The sequence below is a fragment of the Meleagris gallopavo genome, chromosome 2 (genome assembly GCF_905368555.1).
Source record: "Meleagris gallopavo chromosome 2, MGAL_WU_HG_1.1, whole genome shotgun sequence".
In the NCBI taxonomy this organism is placed as follows: Eukaryota; Metazoa; Chordata; class Aves; order Galliformes; family Phasianidae; genus Meleagris; species Meleagris gallopavo.
In genome coordinates this window covers 32,436,471-32,459,021 of record NC_139405.1, presented here as the reverse complement: position 1 = coordinate 32,459,021, position 22,551 = coordinate 32,436,471, and the positions used below count along the sequence as shown (strand labels likewise).

Below are 22,551 nucleotides of genomic sequence, written 5' to 3'. Positions count from 1 at the left end.
CATTGTGCCTGTGCTACAAAGAAGGCCAATGGTATTCTGGGCTGCATCAGGAAGAACATTGCCAGCAGGTTAAGGGAGAGGTTTCTTTTCTCTAGTCTGCATTGGTGAGGTCATACTTGCAAGGCTGTGTCCAGCCCTGAACTGCCCAGTGCAAGAAAGACATGAACATACTGGAGTTATGTGGTCCAATGAGGGGCAACAAAGATTATCAGGGACTGTAGCATTTCTCCTATAGGGAAAGATTGAGATAGCACTGTTCAGCCTGAAGAAGAGAGAGCTCAGGAGAATCTCATCAGTGTATAGATATCCCCAAAGAGAGGACACAAAGATGACAGAACCAGGCTCTTTTCAGTACTGCTCAGTGAAAGAACAAGGAACGATAGGTGCAAATTAGAACACAGGAGGTTCCACTAGAATATCAAGAAACACTTTTTAACTGTATGGATGACAGAGCACTGGCACAGGTTGCTCAGAGAGGTTGTGGAGTCCCCTCTTTGGAGATATTAAAAAGCCATCTGGACATGGACCTGGGCAAACCTGCTCTACATGGCCCTGCTTGAGCAGGTGACCTCCAGAGATCCCTTATATGTCAGACATTCTATGATTCTGTGGGTTATGACAACTCTTTTAAAGACCTCTGTGAGCTCTACATTGATTTTTGTCTCTTTAATCGCTGACTTTAATAAACTGGCATGTAAGGAGAAATTTTGTCCTCAATAAACCAGGCTAATTTACTTTCTCTTCAGCTCTGATTATAAATTAAGTGGAACTGAATAGCACTAAATAAAAGCAAAATGAATTTTAAAATAAAGGAGCTAATAGTTTCTTCTGATGTGTGGAATCAAGCTCCTGACTGCACAAAAAGATGCAGGCAGTCCCTTGTTCTTCATGGAAGGCTCTGTGAATTCTAAATGTTATTACAATGACAATTTGTTAGACATTTGGCAATATCTATTCTCAACATTACTTTTTTATCTGATGTTTATCCAGCAAACAGAAATTAGATTATCTGTGTTGTCTGTGATGTAAAAAAGCTTCTGAGAGTTTACTCTCACTGAGAGTAAACTTGTTTACAGAAAATTGTGCATAATGATGGTTGACACCATAGAAATTCTCTGCTGTAAGTTCAGCCCCTATTCCCATGCTTTGCTAAACGATGGGAGTGTACGTGGAGCAGACTTGGTTGTAAATAAGCCACAGTCTGAGAAACATTTGTTCAGACATTTCTGCCAGTATCTGCAGCTAATGAATAGATTTAGAGGAATAAGGACCTGTGAAGAACTCATGAATGGAAAGAGCAGCTAATCTCTACAAGAGAATATTGATTTCCATAAGTTGCAAACAATGCAGAATAATGAATTTGTTATCTACTTCCCATTAACAGGCAGTTTTTCAGTTACTTTCAGGAAAGTAGGTCTCATCTAGAGGACAAACTTGAGAGGACAAAAACCACAATCTTGAATATCCTCCCATTCTTGCTTTCTCCTTTTTTCCTTTTTCCCCTCACCTTTTATTGCTGATTGTATCATATGATGCATTTCTTGGATCGGTTATTATCAACTATCCTGGCTGTATATCGTCTTTGTAAACCCAGCCTCCTTGTTGGTGTGGCAGCATCAGAAGCAGAAGTGGACTTGACGTTGTGTAAGCACTGCTCAGAAATAGCTAAAATAACTAAATAGTCACAGATCCAAAACATAGCAACAAATGGGTGCTATGCTATCTCTCTCAGCCAAAACCAGTAGAAGAAATTATCAAACCATGCAACGCGCAGGCTGCTTAGGGATATTATTTGGGAAAGACTCAGACCTTGTTGAGGCTGAACACTTTAGACCCATTTTAAAGGCAATTTTGAGTACCTCATTGGCATATTGATAATTATTTTGCTTGTTATGATGAAAGTCTCCTCTCAGAAATGCTGTAGAGAACTGGACAATGAAATGTCAGTGTTTTTTCTATATTTAGAGGTGTAAATCAGTACAGATAGTTTTTCAAGTGCTTTAATTAAACTCTAATCTAATTCATAAAGGATTATTTTCAGTAGGTCACCCACAATCTACTCTTTCCCTCAGAGAAATATCTCCAATGTGGAAATAGGTCACAGTGAAGATGACCTTCCATTTCCCTCCTCTGAGTACAGTGGCATCAAGCTGCTGTATGGGACCAGCATTAAGTTCAGCCTGGAAATTCAGTCTAATGAAAGTTCCCATGGGAAATCACAACACCATTCTATTAATCACAGGCCTTGGATGTGTTGGTCTGTAGAATGAACAGCCGCTTTTAGGAGTCTGCTAGACAAACACTTAGAAATAATACCTTTTTCTCCCCCTTACTTCACTTTTTAAAAATGTATTTTGCGAGAAAACTGGAAACTTTCTTGGTTTTTGAAAACACTAAAACTTTTAATCAAAAGAAAGACAAAGAAGAAAAGGAAAAATAGCATCAAAGCTGGAATATTTTAATGGATGTTTTATATCTTATGCTTTTTTTTTTCTTTAAAAGGAGTGTTCTCTCCCTTGAGATATTCTTTCAGCAAAAAAAAATCTGCACAAAACCATCACTTACCTTAAAAATATAGGATGGTAAGAACAGTCTTAGGCTATACTCTATAACAGTAATTTAACAAAACTGACACTTTCCTGCTGATTTATTGTAGATACGGTCTTGTTTGCAGGCAATCTTCTTAAGTTCAAAGCACAAGAAAAGTTTGTGGTTTTGACGACAGCATAATGGTGTGGCTGATCCTGTGTATCAATGCTGATACTCTGCTGAAGCAGTACTGCTATTGAAAGCCTTCAGTCATTTGGCCAGAGGAATATTTCAAAATGTAACTATTCAAGAAAACCCTGTGTTGAGAGAATAGCAATACTATTGACCAAAAGGATGAGACTCTTATTCAAGGAGTGAGATATTTTCCTTAGAATGCCTTCCTGTGAAATGATAGGTCTAACCTACTAATTCTCTTGCTTGTCATGCAAGCTAATCTTCATAAGAAGAACAAAAGAAATGAATACAGAAACAAGGATTTCTATAAATGCATCATGCCCCTCAGATACCACCATGCATATACAAACATGTACAGAGTAATAAATCATTAAGATTTAATTGTTCCCAAATTAATTTCTAATTAATCAATTCAGTTAACTGATTGATTTATTAGGCATGAAAATCTTTTCTGTGGAATCTGAGTGTCAACTTGGAGAATGTTTTCAGAGATTGTTGGACTACAAATAATTTCCACGGAAAAATTTGAAGAACGCTATAAATAATTTAATTGTTTTCCATTTATTTACTTACTTTTGAAGATACCAAATTTCTTCCGGAACAATTCCAGTGCTTCTGAAATGGAAAATTTTTAGGTAAATAGCTGGGGGTTTGCAGATAATGTGGGGAAAGGAATTTTTTTTTTTTTTTTTTTTTGTCTTTGATTTGTTAGAAAAATTACTTCTGATTGATCAGAACAATTTTGATCAGTTGCTGTTTGTACTTTTCTGACCCATTTGGTGATAAAAGACACTTCTTGCCCATTCAGCAAAGTTCTTAGATAAATGCAGTTCTGACAATTGGGCCTGGATAGGGAAGGTGGTTGAAAATCATTGCTCCAAAACCCATCTCTTTAATGATCCCCTTTCAACACTTTTTTTCTGTTGACTTCCTTCATTTGTTTTCTTTGACAGTGTTACTGTGTCTGACTTCAATTTATTTCTACTTACGCACAAATGTAGCAAATGAACCAACAGGAAAAATAAATTATGTTCACACATCCTGGTAAATGAATAATAGCTAGTCCATCACAATACTCATTGCATAAAAATATCTATATGTGTTCTGAAAGCAGCACTACAGAAGAGTGCGGCCCAAACACAGAAATCTTTGAGAGAAAGGCAAATGAACTGCTGAAAACTATTTAGAATCAGTGCCTGTTGAAGAAGTCTGTTTACAGTGGAATCTAGGTGTCAAAAATGACTGAAGAAACTAACATGGGTTACCAAAGTCATGAAAAACAGTATCAAACTCTTACAGTTTTATACTCGGAGGGAAAAAAAAAAGAGACAGAGAGGTGCTGGCTGGCCTGCAGCAAATGCCATCTCTGAATGAAACATAAAACAATGCTAGAAGGGCTAACAGTCCCATCTATTTCCTCCCCCTTGCCCCAAAAGAAAGAAAATAAAATCTGATCAACTAAGATTGGAGTTTCTAAAGTTCTTGCCCTTTTTTAAAATTACCACTAATGAACATGGCTAGTTCCTCTGTGGAGCAAGACAGGAGATGCCTATGCGCTTTAGCATTTCACTTTGTAAAACAGTCAGTTGACTTGGCATACTCCCAGGAAATAAATATGAGGCTAAAAACCAGAATGATAGGCTCCAGTGCATCTTGTGTGGTTTCGGAGTCTGTTTTCTATTAGATAAAATTCTTACACAGGGACCAGTTTTTCAAAGGAGAAAATTGATATAACTCTGAGAAATGTACCTAAGTCCTATAAAATGTGGCTGTTCTTTTACTTCTTTTGGTGCCGACAGGAATTGTGAGCTTTCATTATTACATACTGAATGCCTGGATTTCAAAAAACTAACAGTCTTGTTCTTCTCAGAAAGATATTCTACCCTTTATTTAATTCATTTGCCATTTTCTTTGAGGAAACTGTGAGGAGTATGGCTACTTACCCTACTGGTAGGAATACCAGCTCATGAGATAACATCATTCATCCACATACAGATCTGTTCTTGGGCACAGGCCAGTGGTCTTCATTAGTTCTATTCTTCTGACTAAAAGTAAATATATTCAGTATAGGGACTAGCAGCAAGTCTTATCACTCAATATTCAATTGAGATCTATAGTCAATAAAGTCACTAATGCAATCAGTCTTATCCTAAAGTCAATGCATGTGTTTTCAGACAAATCAAGCTCTGAACCCCATTACTCCTGGGGGACTAGTCTCACTGCAGACACCTACCCTGCCACTAAGAGAGGTGAATTCCAATGTGAGTTTTCATCGTATCACAAAATTGACCCATACACCTGCTTGTGTTACTCTCAAAATCCTGTTACATGCAGAAAAGAAATGTAACTGATGTGAGCTGAAGAATTTCCTGGTAGTCTCACTGGAGTCACAGAACCACAGAACCAGTCTGATCAAAATACTATAAACAGTTATTATTAGTCCAGGTATAGTAAAAATTGCACACTCTGCCTGAATGAGCACACACAAAAATCAATAATTTCACAGATTTTTTATTAAAAACAAACAAACAAAGAAACAAACAAACAAACAAAAAACCAAAGCAAACCCCAAACCTTTGAAGGCCAAATTTCCTTAAACCTATTTATCTGGCTGTTTCACTCATGTCATGGTCATGCCTGCAGAGATTCTCTGAGTCTGTAGGTCATGGTTTTGGTGTCCCTCCAGAAGAAGGATCTGAGCATATGCAGAGTCTGCAGAGTCATCTGCACCTGGGTGCTTGTGTTTAAGACCAAGCTGAATGGGGCCCTTGGCAGCCTGATGTAGTAGCTGATCTAGAGCTTAGCAACCCTGCCTATGGCAGGGGAGTTTGAACTTGATCCTTGAGGTCCCTTCCAATCCAAGCCATTCTATGATGCTATGATTCAGTAATGTCACTACATGGAGGGCATATCTACTTGGGAGTGTCTTTGCACTCAGGCAGGTTCAGATTCATTTTCTGGTGCCCACCACTTCACTTTTTTACAGAGAAACAGCCTGGAAACTTCAGTGGGACCAGCCTTTTTTGAAACATCCTTTGTAAGTTCATTGAATGCTGGTCTTAAGCTTTTTTCTCTTTAATCGATGGAAGCTGACATTTGAGTTATGACTGCAACCTTTGCATGACTGTTTAACTCCCACTGGAGACCCACAGAAACTGTTTCATCCATAGAAAATGTATGTGTTAACTTCTCTTGGCTAAGCTTTGCTTCTTTATATTCTTTCTCTCTTGCACTCTCTCCTCAAGATACAAAATTAAAATCACAATCAATCTCATTTGTTGCAACATTAATTTCATCAGAACTCTCTTCATTTCCCTGGCTTCTTGCTCCAGCCAGGCACTCCTGAAACCTTCTGCCTGTATCTTTAATTCTCCTTGCAATAGCTATCAGCGCTGGGTTAAGAATTTTTCAGCTGATTTTTTTTTTTCTGCCAAAAAGCAGAAATCAAGATTGTTAGGGATTTGAACTTTTTATTTCTGTCAAATGGTACAGAAAATTTTCCCCTCAAACAATTCCATTTCCAGGAGTCATAGCATTTAGTTATGATATTTTTAAGTGCACGTTTCTTTTCTTTTTTTTTTTTTTTTTGTATCTGTTCTGAACAACTCAGTGCTTCAAATTTTCTTTTTTAATGTATACATTATTGTCACTGTTGTGCAGAAGTAATAATTTAGGACAACTGCTTTCAAATCATTCTCAGAAGCAGCCTTTGTAGAACTTATTTTCTTCAGCAAATCGCCGCCACATGATTCTCTCTATCTTCTTTTCTTTTTTAATTTCAAAGGGAAGTGACATGCTCATCTCTGAGAAGAAAAAAGGAACCAAAACTCTTCTTATAGAAGCTAGACTGAGGTTGCACGAACCATCAACATCACAGCAGTTAAAAGAAGGAAGAGGACACAGTGAAACAGGTATTCTAACATTTATCTGGATCAATGGCTTTGGTGAAAAGAGATGCAGATGTTTATAGAAGGATAAATAAATGTCAGCAAGGACTCTTGTCTCATTAAAGAAAACTAAAATACATTAAATCCTCTCCTTGAGCCACAGATCTATCTAAGCAATGATAAACAGTGGAAATGGTGAGGCTGATGGTTGTTCCTTCATTAAAAATATGGTTTATTAAATTACTTAACATATTTGAAGTCCCAGTAGGAATAGGTGCACTCACCTGAGTATAATCAAGTGTGTCGAAGATAACTATAGTAGCCTGTGAAGTTGTGTTTGCAGGTGTTATAAATTTGGACTTCTCTGAGATTTTGTACGATTTGTTAGTCGTAATCCCTCCTATTATTTGTGAGCAGGTATTTTGCTCTCACATAAACAGTGTGAGTGACAGGATTTTTTTTTACAGTTTTCTATGGATAATGAAATGTTTCAGTGCGCATATAGAAAGAACATCACTCTAGACTTATCACTTTCACACAGTGCTTTATCTATTTTTTACTGAGTTGAAAATGAGCATGTAACTTAATGTGATCTTTTCTACCACTACTTTATTGTTGGTATTATAAGTATATATATATATTACTTCTGATAATTATCTTAGATTCAGTGTTTTCTTTTTGTTTTCATTCTGATGTAAATGATTAGCCACTGAAAAATAATTAGTCTTTAAATGGAGAGATTTGTATTTTATTCTAAAGTATTTAAATTAGGCTTTCTATAGTACCTTCCCTGTATACGTTATCAAATCAAATGAAAACTTTTACATTGAACTGGAGAAAACTGTATTAAAACTGAGGTCTAGACCCCATTACGAAGTTTAAGATATTAAAATGCAAAGAAGTTTTGAGTATTGCAGAAACTATTCACAGTGAAAGTATTGCTTTTTTTTTTTTTTTTTTTTTTAAATCCAAATCCTACCACTTTGAATGTATTTGTTCGTTATTTATGAATCTTCTAGTCCCAGGTGTCAGGTTAAGTTTACTTTTATTCTACACTCATTCTTCAGCTCATACTTCACGGCTACCTTTGCTGTTCCAGCAGCATGAGGAGAATGCAGTACTCATGAATAAGTTTTTGGAATTTTTTTTCTGTAGACAGATCTATTTTTCACCTGAAGATGTAATACTCATTCTTCATTGCTTTATGTTTTGTGTAGCTGATAGTAATTACACCTGTGCAATCTGGTGGATCAAGCCTTTATTACAGCAGGGAAGCGATATTCCCATTCTGGAAGGTACAAAAGATGGAAAGCAAAAACAATGAAAAACAATGGATTAAAACAAATAACAAAAATAAAAATAAAATAAAATAAAAAAATCCCCAAACGGGAAAATCAAGCTTCTCTTTTTTGCTTATCAGCATTCTCTATCATTTTGCCAGAATGACTGGAAACCTCTTCCTACTCAGTAATTATGTAACCGATGAATAAATGAACTTCAGCTGCTCTCCTTCTTAACAAAAACAATGGAAAAACTGCATAAAAATACACCCTGCTGAGCCCCTTCATTTAAGCACCTAAAACTGGTGTTGCTTTGCTAGAAACGTCTAGGGATAGTTGCTTCTGAAGAAGATGTAGGGAATGCTAGATGATAATGAACTAGCCTGCTATAATGAGCAATTTGCATCTGGCTTATGAACCTAAGCAAGAAAATTGGCATTTAATCTGCCTATATTTTCAGTTTCTTTTTTCCATATACTGTTTCTCTACAGCAGCACTAACTATGTTCATTATCTTCATAAATGTTTATTGTTTTGACCCTTGGGTAGCTATTGGCTTTACTACATCAAAGAAATATATTTCTGGGCTAGTTATGTGCTATATTAAAATAGCATATGTTTTTCTCAGTTTGCCACGTGGTAAATAATGAGTGATAAAGATAGGGGCAAAGCACAAACACACAAAAACTGTATGGTATCAAGGACAACGAGGACAGAGAAAGCAGAGGACATTTCTTCATCTTCTCATTGTATGCTCTGGGCAGGCTGGTCTAGTGATTGGCAACCCTACAAATAGCAGGGAGGTTGAAATTAGATGATCGTTATGGTCCTTTTCAACACAGGCCATTCTATGATTTTGAATTTTGATATTAAAAGATATGTAATTACTGTTGTAAAGAGCACTTCTCATGCCTCAGTGCTTCCACAGAGAAGCTATTCACAGCTTTTCTGCTGATAATTAGAAACTATCCAATGTAAGCTTATTTATGGGCAGTATTTATTTCTTTGATGAGTCCTGTCATTCTTCTGTTATGAATTCTGTGCTTTGGATAAGCTCTCAGAATCCTCAGTCTCTTGAAGTCTCACTCAGACTTTGGCAAGTCCAAATTTCTTAGTCTTTTCTCAGAAGATCATCCCACCAACGTCATCTTCGCTTACTTGCTGTGGAACTGGTTTGTGTTAAGAACCAGTCCACATACAAAATTCTAGATAAGGCTTTATTAATGTGTAGTAAATTATTTTAATCTCATCTATATATCTACTAGAAATACTTAATGTCAGAATAGTCTTTGAGGGACTGTGTTTGCTTTTTATTCATTACGTCTCTGTTTTTAGTATCCTTTGATATGCCTCTAACTCACCTGGCTTTCTGGAAATTCTAACTTTATATCCCTGCTTCTTATTTTCCAATATTCATCTTTCTTCTCTGATCAGCATGATGGTTTTCTTTTTCTTTTTTTTTTTTTTCCCTGTTTTTTTTTTGTTATAGATTTATTTTTTCTGTTGCTATTTATATGGTTTTCATGTGTGCAAGTATGGAACAATGCTTTATTGTTTGCCGTGATTCAAGTTTTGGATAGCTTTTAAAAAAGTATATTTATCCAATTAAAATTCTAGGTGCCCCCTCTTCTCAAATCCCTAAGATTCTCATTCACTCAACTCTACATTTTATGTTCTTTGATAAAAGAATTCTCTTTTGAAAAAAAGAGTTCCAGCTATGAATTTACTCAGTTATGAATTTGGACTAAATTAATTCCTGATCACTCTGCCTGAGTTAATTTTCTATAACGAGTTTTTCTACAGTGTCCCCATTACTTGTCAAAGGTAACTTTTCATTATTTTAGTTAGTAGAATAAAATACCTTATGCTATTATGCTGAGGCAAATTTGCACCCTAATTGGTATTGTTTCTATCATCTAACCCCGGAATGTTAGATCATTCCAGGAAAGAGAAAAACAATTGATATTTTATTTCTTAAATAAAATTGGCGAGATTTTAGTTCACTCATCAGTCCAGTGAATTCTGTGCCAGTTCATAACTTTCCTGAAGCAGATCAGATAGATTCCATTGAAGATTAGCTGTAATCTTGCATCTTCCTCAGTCTAGCACCACTGTCCTAGTTCTCTTCTAGCTGAAGTCTGGCAGGAATGTTTCTCATTGACAAGGACTGGGTTATTCCCCTCTCCCACTGGGATCCTTTCGTCCTCAAATCCATATTCGCATCCCCAGTTTTCAGCCTCGGGAACAAAGCAAACATCATCCTGTCTACAACAACGGTGTCTAAAAGGAAAATCAGACAAAATTCAAATATTGAAGTCATGGATATTTTGTGGTCTAAAGGTCAGCAGTTGTTCATCACTTTCTGTTTAATGTTAAAGCTTCTTTTTATCACTCCCAAATCAAGAACAGTGCTGAAGAAGACTGGAATAAAAATACTAAGTGATGTTTTCATTACAGCTGGGATCAATTATTATGGCTCATTATTTTCAGATATTCAACCATGTGTTATTATAAAATACTAGCTCAAGTGAATGCTCCCACTGCAGTGATTCCTACAGAGTATAGACTATCTGATATTTTATTCGATTATTTTTCATCATTGTTTTGATTTAGAGTTCTTTAACTAATTTATACGTTCCCTAAACATTGGTCCTTTATGACTGTTTTTCATTTTACACTCTTGCAGCTAGCTCTTTCTTGCTGTTCACGCTCATCAGATTCAATAGAGGTTCTGCATGGGTAGTTCATGCTACAGATACATTGCAAATCCTCACTTTCATCACTGGAAATTCTCTGGAACCCATTTTAATAGTAGGGGCTATAGCTGGCCCTACAGCTATGAAATCATGTAATTAATTAGCTCTACATTTATCACTGCAATACACAAACACCTTGTATGCTTCCTCTATAGGTTTTAAAGACCTGTGTTAATATGAATTGAGTTGGAGAATGTATGCTTGGCTTAGCTGTTAATTGCTGATAGATGAGATAAAGAAGTAGATGAGGCAAATATAATGGATGCACATTGTAATGTTATCTGGCTAATGGTTTTAGGGACTATCGCTGATAAATGTGTGCTCTACAAGCATGGAATTACCGTTGTGACGAATGTTTCACTTTTCCTCTCAGTGGAGAGCTAGGAATGTGATCAAAGAGGACCCAAATCATTTGTTAACATGGTATCACCAGGCAAATGTTTCCATTTTTTTTTTCTAGTAAAATAAAAAAAGTCTGTTGTAAAAATTGCTGGCTAAAGCAAAAACAAGGGGATGAGCTCTGGCTGCTATTCCTGTTGCCAATCCAGCAGAAGACTGTGATTTCAGATGCGATTTACAGTCTGATTTGGAAAAGTATCATTAACTTGAGGTGAAGCAGACATGCTCAACACCTTTGAAAATAAGCTATCTAATTGTTTTGTTCCTTAGTTTCTATATTGTAAAATGAGGAGAAAAAAAAAAACCAAGTGTATTGAAATCACCATTTGAGAATGAATGGCATAGTAACTACTCCAGCAAAGCTGCCCTTGCTGAGAAGTGCTACACATAACAGATGTAATATAATATTTCAGGAGTGATGTAATACTGTTCCACTCCCTTCATTGATCTTGAATTTTCCAGTTTCTAGTTTTGCAGGCGTCTAAACTGAAAGGTCTTTGATGTATGCTGCTGAGAATTGCAGGATCCCGTGAAATAGGCCTTAAAACAACAAATCAGTCTTCAGTTGCTGCTCATTTCACAAAACAGTTAAACATTTCAGGTAATAAATTTTTTTAATATTTCACAAACCTGACTCTTAGAGCTCTCAGGTTCTTGATTTGCAAGGGGCAGGTAGCACTACTATCTCAAAAGACTAGTGTAATGTTAAGCTGCTGAAATTACTTTAAGTTAATTTGTGTATAAGGAGATAGATCATTCACACACATTCATCTCTATGTGCTGGCTGGAAGAAATGTGGGCCCACCATTTCTAAAACAGTATTTGCTAGCAGATTATTCATTAGCATACAATAACATTTACACTGTAAATAAGAGAGTAAAATATAACTGTTTAGCAGGATTTTTGCTTTAACTTTCTTAGGAATTCTTTACTGTGAGCTATTCTTCGCAAGGGTATGTTAATGTTGTTATGTGCTGGTGCTGTGCAAAGTACTTAATTGTTTCAATCTTTGAAGCAAAAATACTTTTTATGTAGTTGGGTGTCTTCCAACAAGCTACCTTTCTCAGTGCTTTGATGATGTCTACCCTGACACGAGAAGAGGAGGGAAACCATGATCTCACCATCAAATCTTGGAGATCTGACGCAGTCACAGCCCGGTATCAGCTGTCTGACTGTCATTTTCCTCCTCTCAGCCCAACCAAGCCACTGCCATTTTGCCACAGGTGGGCAGTAATTAACTGTTTATTGAAATCAAAAGACACAACTTTCTCACCCTTGGCTCAGATTCACTGGTCTCATCTTGCCCTTTCTTTGGCCCACCAAAGGAAAAGGGAGCTCAGCAGCAGTCAGTGATGATTGACTCCATCATTCCTGCAGAAAATGTTTCAGTGGTCTGCAGAGAACTTTCAGAAGATGGACATCTGAGGCAATACCTCTTGGTCAGAGCTATCAGTGTCCCTTATTCAGGCCAAGTACCTGCTTACTCCCAATCTCTTAAGTAAGAAATCCGAAAAATGAAGTAACTGTGTCTAAATCGCTAATTATATTTAGAAGTTTCTACTGTTTGCAATATTAAAATTACTCCACTTTCTATGAAGTAAAAACAAACAAACCAAAAGAACCAACAAAGCAAAGTTAAGCAAAACTGTTTGTCTTTGGGATGAATGGCAAGACTTCAAGGGTCAATACTACATGATACTAGTATATCCTGCATTTTTTTTATCACTCCTCTTACCTTAAATAGTGGAATATCTGTTCCAGTGATCAGTGAGGAATATGAAAATACTATGTTTTAGGACTACGTAGATTCTTGCTCCTTTCCTTTGCGTCAATTTTACACTACCTTTTTTTTGGAATTATCTTAGCTCACTTTGGGCTCCTTTTAGGCTAGGAGTTAAGTTATGACCATATCACATGACAAGTAATACTTCATAACAAAAAGCCATGTGTAAACATGACGTGCTTCCCTTGACACATGCCAACCAGGTGAATTAAACCTTAGGAGAAGTTTGTCCCATTTTAAGTTAGCGTGTCTTGACATGTGCTGACAGCTCTTGTTGAAATTTGGCTTTAGGGAGTAGCTTCCAGACTCCAGGAAGAAGGACAGAAGAGATGAAGTGCATGAGATCTGAACTTGGAAGATGACTAAGGTATGTGAGGCTGAATAAATATTTCTAGAAAACTGAAATATGTATAATACTGCTATGGGAAAAGTGTTATGACAAGTATTGTAACTGCTTTTACGACATTAGGAGACTTCAGTTTAGAGATGAGATTTATCCAGAATAGCCACAGGTTCCTCTCTCCTGGGTGAGCTGTCCACTTAGACACTGTGGGAACAAAATTTTTTTTTCTTCATCCTGCTATGGATATTTCTTTGTTGCTCTTTTGTTTATAAAATTGTCAGCTGAAGAAACCATTGCACATCCCTAACACTTAGAGACTAGGAGTGGTGAATTTACTCTCAAGGACACCTGGGTCCCTTGTATGCATGGATATGTATGCATGGATATGCAGTAAGGACTGGCCACAGCTGGAACTCAGGGTCCATGGAAGGGTGCTGGTTTATTTGCAGAGGTACAGAAGCCCTTCTTCACCTGTCAAAATTCAGCGGGAGCAATAAATGCTCAGCGTCTCCCAAAATCAAGGCAGCATTATTTTCTACTCCCTCCTTACTGCGGACTCGTATCTCATTTGCTTTACTGACCAAACTGCTCGCTGGGTAGCTGTCTTCAGTGATTTGTCCATGATAATGTAGCTAGAGTGCAACTTTAATTTTGCTTGCAAATAGGCAGCAACAGATGGCACAATGCAGGTAAGAGAATTATCTGCCATTAAGGGAAGCACAACCCAAGACTAGCAATCTACCTTTTTTATTTGCAAGAAAGACAGATCAGGGAATTTTAATATGAAGCAAAACAGGAAGAAAAATAGAGAATAAGAAAATAAAAGGTTAGGCATAAGGAAACATTGGGAAGAAATAAAGAGATTTTGATGAAAACTATTTGCTTTCAAACAAGAGCAAAAATTATGTAAAAGGAAAAAGAAAGAAAAAGGAAACAAGTTAAATGCATATGGGCAGTCCATGTGCAGCATTGTGTGGCTGCTCAGGAAAATGAACATGTCAAGTAATGGAAAGGAGAAATGGAATAGTAAAGGATCACAGGATTTCAAATTAGCTGAACAAACTGTATTGGGGAAGTACGTAGACCATACAGTACAATAGCTGGAATTGGCAGACAGCTTATAACAATGGTTCTGAGTGAATGTGCCTTCATCTCCTGTCCAAATTTAAGATAATGCTGGTGTATCATAGGCATTTCATTTTTATCATCACCAACATTTTAGACCAATATTCTATTATCTTATATGTCTTTATGGTGCCAAGTTGAAGTGGACAAGGAATTAATCTGATGAAGAATTTGGTGACTTTGAAGAAGAGATGAAAGGAAAAGGCAAGTTTTTTTAGGATTATTAGACACTTACAAAAAAAGAATGTAAATCTTTCAAATTGGGACTGGACAGAAAATATTTCATTTTGTTTTGAATCACTTTTGATCTTCCTAAGCTCCTTTACAAAAGCTGTGTGTGAATTCAGAGAGTAAAAAAAAGCACTTCAATTTTCATTATGCAAAAATTCTATGGCAATTTTGAAGCAAATAATTTTGACCAGTGTATGTTTTTCTCTTGTTTCAGAAAATCTTATCTATTTGATTTGTCCAAGCCAATAGTTTCTTCTGATTTTATGGTCCAAAAAAATATTTTGTTTGTTTGTACATTTACTGAAATTGTTACTTGACTTCAGTGTCAAAAGCCTCAGCTGTAACTGGCCCTTGAAACCTCAGTTTTCACAAAAATGTCTAGAATGGGATGGAATCTATTAAAACACAAATCTTTGGCAAACAATAATGAAAAGAAGTGTGGGCAAACGGAAGTATAATTCTTCAAGTTCTCCTTACAACACAGATCTACTGCTTGTATTTGTGTTTTTCACACTTAATGCAACAAAAAAGAGCATTTTTTTCTTCAGAATTCTGCTTCTTGCAAGACACGGAGTATAATGGGGCAACAGCTGTTATCAGGTACCCTGAAGATTCATTTTGAAGTAGCACTCTCATTCTCTGTCCTGCCCTTTTTCCCCCCCCTTATGAAGGCGCTTTCCTTTGAAGCACTGCTTGCTACTCACTGTCAGTGTGCTATTTATACTTTGCAAAGGAACTCCAGCTCCTGTGATTTGGCAGATCATTGTCACAGACAGTCAGGAACATGAGAAAGTGATATAGGCTATAATAAGATGATGTAAAATTCTATGCAGCATATCAAACATAACCATTTTAAAATTCATATATTTTACTGGCAGCAAAAAGCTTTCTAAGGAGGTGGCATGCTCCTAGCTTTTGCTATTCTTCTGAAATCTGCCAGCCAGATTCTACATCAGCCTGGATTTATACTCAGCTTTATCAGGCAGACCAGTCAGCACTGAATGGCATTAATGTCATCTTGGGGTAATGAAAGTAAAGATAACCATCCCAGAGACTGTTTGGGAAAAAGCTAACTGATGCAAGTAGCTGCAGGCTCTCTTCATAATTCACATTTTTCTCGTAGATGAGAGTATGATCCAGAAATTGTTTTAGGCTTTCTTACTGATGAAAAAGAAAGAATTTTGTTGCTGGTGGGTACAAGAAGCAGTAATAAATAGCCACATGTACACAAAAAGAGGAAACAGTTTGCATTTTATCAACAAAGCAAAGGATTCAAAATGTCACCCTGGTTGTTTTGCAAGTTACAGCAGTGAGAATGGAGAAAAACATCATCTTTGTAACAATGATAACATGAATGATAACACACAAGATCATTAATGCCCTTTCTGTATTAGTTGTCTGCCGGATACTGCCTCTGTGGAGGCCATTTTCTGGTGACAGGCTGCAGCAGCACGAAGTAATTTCTGTTGAAATGAAACTGACCAACCTGCCTGCAAGCTTATTGTGCTGGACACTTTTTGGACCTTGATGTGTGAAAGGATTATACAATTTCGAGTGGTAGATAACTTGTTCACTGCTATGTGTTACTTTATGAGTGGGAAATTTTAGCAATGTCCTGGCATACTAGCCAAACAACTTGGGCTGGAGAGGTGTTTCACAATAAAAATTTTTCAAGTATTTAAGTGAAAAGACCATATGAAATAAGAAAAAGTACTTCCCTTTTGGATCAGGCTTTAACTAATGTAAAAGCAAAGATAAGCACTTAAGCCTTCTTCAGAATGGAGTATTATTTTAGGAAGATGCTTTTGATTATTAGTCTTCTCCTTTCTCCATCCCATTAAAAACGCAGTGACAAAGATAGCCAATATAGTCCTTGACTACCAATGGGGATAACAAAAATGAATCTCTGCTCTGTGAACCATTTACTTTCAACAAAAGCAGTGTAGAGGGGTTTCTACTGTGCAACTGAAGAAGGTCTGTGCATTTGTAAAGTGTCCATCAATAGCACTGTGGTAAGGATTCAGATTCCATTATCTGTCTTCCTTAATTTGATTCCTGGGATTGCATATTTATAGTTTCAAAACTCAAGGTGATGTACTATGCTTTCTTCAGTAAGGTATGGAGCAAGGAGTAAGAGAGTAAGACTACAAAGAACAACTGACCTTTTCTGTGAGAAAGAACTCTACTGTTTTGAGGAATAAATCTTATCATGATAAGCTAGAGATTGTCAAAAAGTATGCACACTGACACAGAGATAATACAAAAGTACTGGAATACTTGACTTACATGCTCCATGAAAGCAAGATCAATAATTCACAAGCTAGAAACTGTTGGGAAAGCTGTAAGATATATTGCTTGGTATGTGAAAGTGGTCAAGAGGGAAGAAGATGGGCAGAAAGAGTGGATGATAATTGCTGGGGACAGTCTTCATAGAGAAACAAACCTGTGCCAGGTTGTCTTGCCAGTCTGAGATGTGAGGTAGAATTAATTTTATTGCAGTTAATTGTGAATAGAGATCCAGGTTAAACCCAGACAAAGAGACGTAGGTTTGGTGAGAGACTGTCATATATTTGAAAGTTAATGATGCTGTAGGAATACACTTAGGGCTAGTTACTGTTGCTGGGGGGCAGCCAAGGATTGGAGATTGAGGAAGCTGGGCTTACCCAGTCTTGTGGTAAGAATGGCTGTGGCCATTCTGGAAACCCACCCAGCTCTCCATATTTCCTGTGGGCTGTTGGTGCACAGATGGAAAGGGTATTGTCAAAGCTATGCCTTGTGGCAGCTCCTGCAGGCATGTTCTCTGATGGAAGAGAGGATGAGCAAAGTAAGGATGTTTGTGCTTTCTCATTATTTACTGAGACAGTGTGGTTGGTATTCATTGAGTGTGCCAAGAACTGTCATCATACCCTTCACGTTACTCACTTTTTCCATGTATCCCCTTTTGCCCTGTGAGCTGCATTTCTGTACATTTAGATCCATAGTGTTAAGTTCAGGAGGCTCAGTAGCATCTCCTCTGTTCCTCTTTTAAGGATGTGTAGATACAGTGACTGTAGGTTTCTCATGACATGATGTATATCTGGTCTTAGAATATATGGCCAGTGAAGACACTCTGTATGCCCAAATACTTGAGCTGGCTACTCCTTCCTCAGAAGGTGGATTAGATATTATGGCTAAGAGACCTACTTGGAGCTTGAGCACCTCTGGGATAGTTCTTTCATGAAATCCTGAATGACTTCTTTATCTTTGTAATATGACTCTAATTTCCATGAGATCACCTTGATGAAAGGTACTTCGCGTCACCTAGTTTGCTGTTCCTTGCTTATGGCTATAGTTCATGCTAATTTGAAGCAGTATGGAAAGAGCTTAGTTCTGCTAGCAGTCAGCAACACTATGGATACCACATTTAGTTTGCTGAGTAATTGTCTGTACTTCTACATATAGCATCGCATGTAACACCAGCAGTTCAAGCACAGCCCTTAGAGGGCTGCCCATTAAAACAATTTCATATTATGTGACTCCATCCTGATTTGTGTATTGTACAAGACAGAGCCAGAAAGCCTGGGAATATGACTTTGTGAAATAGCTTTATCCAACTCCTTGTTAACAGATGTATTCATATAGCAGCAGATCAGGTGATTAGCTGCTTATCACCTTAGACTTTGCTGTCTGGTATGACCTAATGGAATGATTGATGATTTTGCTTTATTTACTGAGACAAAAATTATCAGACTCAACTTTAAACAGGATGGGGTGGAGACCATCTAAAGTTGGCAAAACCAATTTTGATGGGATTCCAAAGAAAAGAAAAGCTCTTATGAATTTTCGGAAAAAATAATGTTCTTCACATCTGGTACACTAATTACTTAGCATCAAATTCTAGTTCCAAAGGGTATGTCTGGAGGGACAGGTGCTACTGCAGGCAGAATGTAGGAGACAGGACTTTGCTATACTCTCTAAGTTGGGAAGTGATTAGCCACAGTAGCATTTTACTGTTCTAGGTTTACCCCCAAAACAAGGGCACATTTAAGCATTTTTTTAATTCACCAAATTTTTTACTCATTTATTTTGTAAGAAAATAAACAAAACCAAAATTAAAATGAAAACAGCATCAGTTATAATGCTTGAAAAGTACTGGACAAGGCAGAGAAGGATAAGAGAGAGGAAGAGTTAAAACCCATCGTGGGATTACATGTTTTACTTAGGCTTTGAGGTACAACTCTGCAATAATTAAATGTGATAGTTTGTAGACAGCATCCATTCAGAGCACCTGTGTGACAGTAAGAAGGTTGGAGTGTATTTCCAGGAAGGAATCTGTCTTATACAAGTATCTTTCTCTGAAAGTAATGTCTTCTAATTATTTCCAGGGAAACTACAACAGATACAAAGAGCACAATAGCACTTCGATAGAGCAAATTCTCAGTTACAGATTTCTATTTTTCAACATAGTTACCACTGTTAGCTATATATTTTCTCCAGAAATAAACAAGAGCCTGAATAGTATGTTCATAAAAATCTTCCTAGCAGTCTGGGATATGGTTTGTCTTCCATGTCACTGTTGTCACTTCTGAAACACACCACTCATTGCTTCACTGTGCTCACATCCATTGTTTGGTCTCCATAAAAGTTCAGCAAGTGTTGATGAATGTCAGTGAGTGCTGTTTTTTACTGTAGGGGGGAATTAAATCCTACACCTTTGCTAAAGACATGCTTCCATGTGAAATCCTTTTTGTCAAACTGCCTCTCTGTTGCCATCACAGGACAGAAAAATGTAACAGAATGTTGGTGGGAAGGTTCTATCTCTACTGCCATACCACCATTATCCACCTCTGACTTCATGGGACAACATAATAAAATAAGAGGCATTACTTTCAGGGCAGCCCTCATAATTGCACTAAAAATCTATTAATAGACATGGTTGGAAATGGAATATCAGCCTAAACTGACTTCTCTGACCCAGACTGACAGTTCTTCAGATACGTAAACAGCTTAGAGGAGAACTTACAGTGCTAAATTCAAAATTGCCCAGTCTGCACACGAACTAAATGTTTTAATAATAATGTTCCATACACACCAGCACATCTGCAGGATAATAACACAGGCAGTGCCTGTCATGTATCCTTTCAAATAAAATGCAGTGCATATCGGAGAGGTGTTTAAATCTGCTCTGTGTGTTTACTGGCAAGAGAATCTTCTGACTCATCCAACTTTTTATGTGGAATTGTTTTTCAGTAATACTTTCTTAAAACAGTCTTAGAAAATTTAGCTGCCTTTTTTACACTTCAACCTAATGGTATTTACTTTATACTCCTTACCGGTTTTTACATATATTTTTGAGAAAATGAAAGATATTTATAATTCAGGAAAAATGAGTTCTTCACAAAAGACAAAAAGATACTACCATCAGAAGCTTAGCTCTCATTTATGGTGTCAAGAAGAGGCCAACATGTACATCTGTCTCTCTGTGATCTATGTTGTGCAAGGTACTGTGATTCAAGTGTGAGAGTGCCCCTGTCTTGCAGTGGGTAATACTCTCAGGCATGTTGTTGAAAGCACAGATGTTCAAAAAGTCAAGTAGATGGTTAAGTTTGATTCCAGAGCTTTTATATTTTTAACACAAAGATCTCTAGCATTTGTTTTAAGCCTGCTGTTGAGTGGCTACAGACTGTCACAACTCCAGATCTGACATTTACACCTATCACTTTCTCCTCACAAAGAGAGATGACCACACTGCCATTATCTCATCCTATATTGTCCAATTAACTTTAAGCAAGCCATTGCAAGTACCAGAAATCATCCAACTACAGCAGCTCAGAGATCTATTCTGGCTATTTTCTTCTGCTTCTTAGCAACTTTTGTGACAACCACAACTAGATCACATGGTGCTCTGCTCTTCAGAAGAGCTGAGCTGGATGGCCAGAAGTAAGCATGGGTCTTCACAATGTGCTGCAGAACAGTCAATGGGTGGAACTCCCCATGGCCTGCAAAAGGAACGCATCCCTGAGGTAAAGATGGCCAGCAGCATGCTGAGTGGGGAGCTCACCAAAATGGGTGCCAAGGTGGTTGGGGTTGGAGTGCTTGGCTTGTGAAGAGAGATTGGAGAAACTGATCTTGATCTACCTCCAGAAGAGAAAGCTTTGGTGGGAGTATTGATGGCGGACATCTAGTCCCTATGAGGAGGTTATGGAGGAGGTAGAGCCAGGCTCTTCACAGTGGTATTTGGCAGGAGAACAAAGATTAATGGACATAAGCTGAAACAGGAGAGGTTCAAATGGATGTAAAGAAAAGCTTTTTTCATCCTGTGGACAATTATGAAGTGGGAAACAGCTGCCAGAGGAGGTCGTTTCATCTCATTCCTTGGAGGGCTTCACAACACAGAATCATACATAGAATGGCATAGATTGGAGGAAACTTTAAAGATCAACTAGTTCCAACTCCCCTGCCATGAGCAGGGTTGCCAATCACTAGATCAGGCTGCCCAGGATCGTATCCAACCTGGCCTTGAATGCCTCCAGAGCTGGGACATCCATAGCCCTTCTGGGCAACCTGTTCCAGTACTTTACCACCTTCTGAGTAAGGATTGTCTTCCTTACATCTAACCTAGATCTCTACTCTTTTAGTTTAAAGCCATTCCCCCTTGTCCTATCACTATTGGACCATGTTTTGCTTGTAAGCTCCTTTCAAGTACTGGAAAGCCACAATGGGGTGTCCCTGGAGCCTTCTCTTCTCCAACGCTCTCATCCTTTCTTCACAGGAGAGATACTCCAGCATCCTGATAATTTTCACAGCCCTCCTCTGGACCCACACCAAGAGCTCCACATCCCTCCTGTAGTACTCTACACAGTACTCCAGATGAGGCCTCACAAGTGCAGAGCAGTTGGAGAGAACCACCTCTCTCTCCCTGCTAACCTTCCCTCTTTTGATGCAGGATACTGTGATATCCTAGGATACTGTTGACCTTCCAGGCTGCAAGAGAACTGGCTCATATCCAACTTTTTGTCCAGCAGAACCCCCACGTTCTTCTTGGCAGAACTGCTGTCAATGAGTTCTCCCAGTCTGTGTCTGGGATGACCTCAACCCAAGTGCAACACACCCAGCTCTGGCCCCAGAACTAACCATGGTTTCAGAAAGGAGCTGAACTGGAGACCTCCTGAGGTCCTTCTCAGCCTGTATTCTTTAAAATAGATCATGTAGTCATGAATGGAGTCTGCTCAAAGGTCGCGTCACTAGGATTAACTGTGCTGTATGTGGTTAACAGGATGAAGAGTTTGCCAGCACCTCAAGTAAATCTGCAGCTAGTGTATGATAGACCGGTCTTACTAGGCCCTGCTAACAACAATTTCTCTTTATTAAAAAAAATAAATATATTAAAATCAGGCATTTGAACCATTTTAATTTCCCTTTCTTTTATTGCCTTGTCTAAAATTAAAATAATTTAGCTTTTAGACGGGAGTATGATCTGCCAGAAGACTGAATGGCAACTCTGGAGACCTACTTTTCCTCTGAGCCCTTTTGCATTCTGTTGATGAAAATGGACGGAAATGAACAGTACTATGTAATTGTCCAACCAAAAAAATAATCTCTGTTTCTGTCTGCGAATAAGCTAATGCTGGCTGGTGAAGAGGAGAAAGTTGCAACATAACTACTGGGAATTTGTATGGAAAGCGGTGTTGAACTGTAGCAATTTAAAACTTTTTTTTTTTAGGAGCTCTATGTGGTTTCAGCAGAGAAATATGCTTCAGGAATCTGACACCTTCTTTTCTAGCAAGATCAGAATAGATATTACATAGACATTTGCAAGCAAAATTCAAAATAAAATGAAACCACAAAACAAAACAAAAAAACCCTAACCTGTACTATGTATGTCTTTCCTAACTTTACATTTTTTTGATAGGCTATTACTGTAACTATAACTAACAACAATAACAATTACAGATATAGCTATAGCTGTTGCTATTACTACTGCTTCTGCTATTACAGTAATTATTGCTATTACTGTTACTATTACTATTAGCATTACTATTGCT

At 37.6% G+C, this 22,551-nt stretch overlaps 1 long non-coding RNA gene across 18 annotated transcripts in view; it reads left to right on the top strand.

The window, feature by feature from the left end:
• LOC104909624 (uncharacterized) overlaps window positions 1-22,551 on the top strand; it is a 275,598-nt gene that overhangs the window by 169,615 nt on the left and 83,432 nt on the right. For 15 of the 18 annotated variants that reach the window (XR_014882115.1, XR_014882114.1, XR_014882112.1 and 12 more), the window contains 3 exons: window positions 6,509-6,635; window positions 11,508-11,646; window positions 13,120-13,195. This is a non-coding gene — a long non-coding RNA (uncharacterized LOC104909624). The remainder of the gene's footprint in view (window positions 1-6,508; window positions 6,636-11,507; window positions 11,647-13,119; window positions 13,196-22,551) is intronic. The other 3 variants (XR_014882104.1, XR_014882106.1, XR_014882111.1) reach the window with 3 other exon arrangements.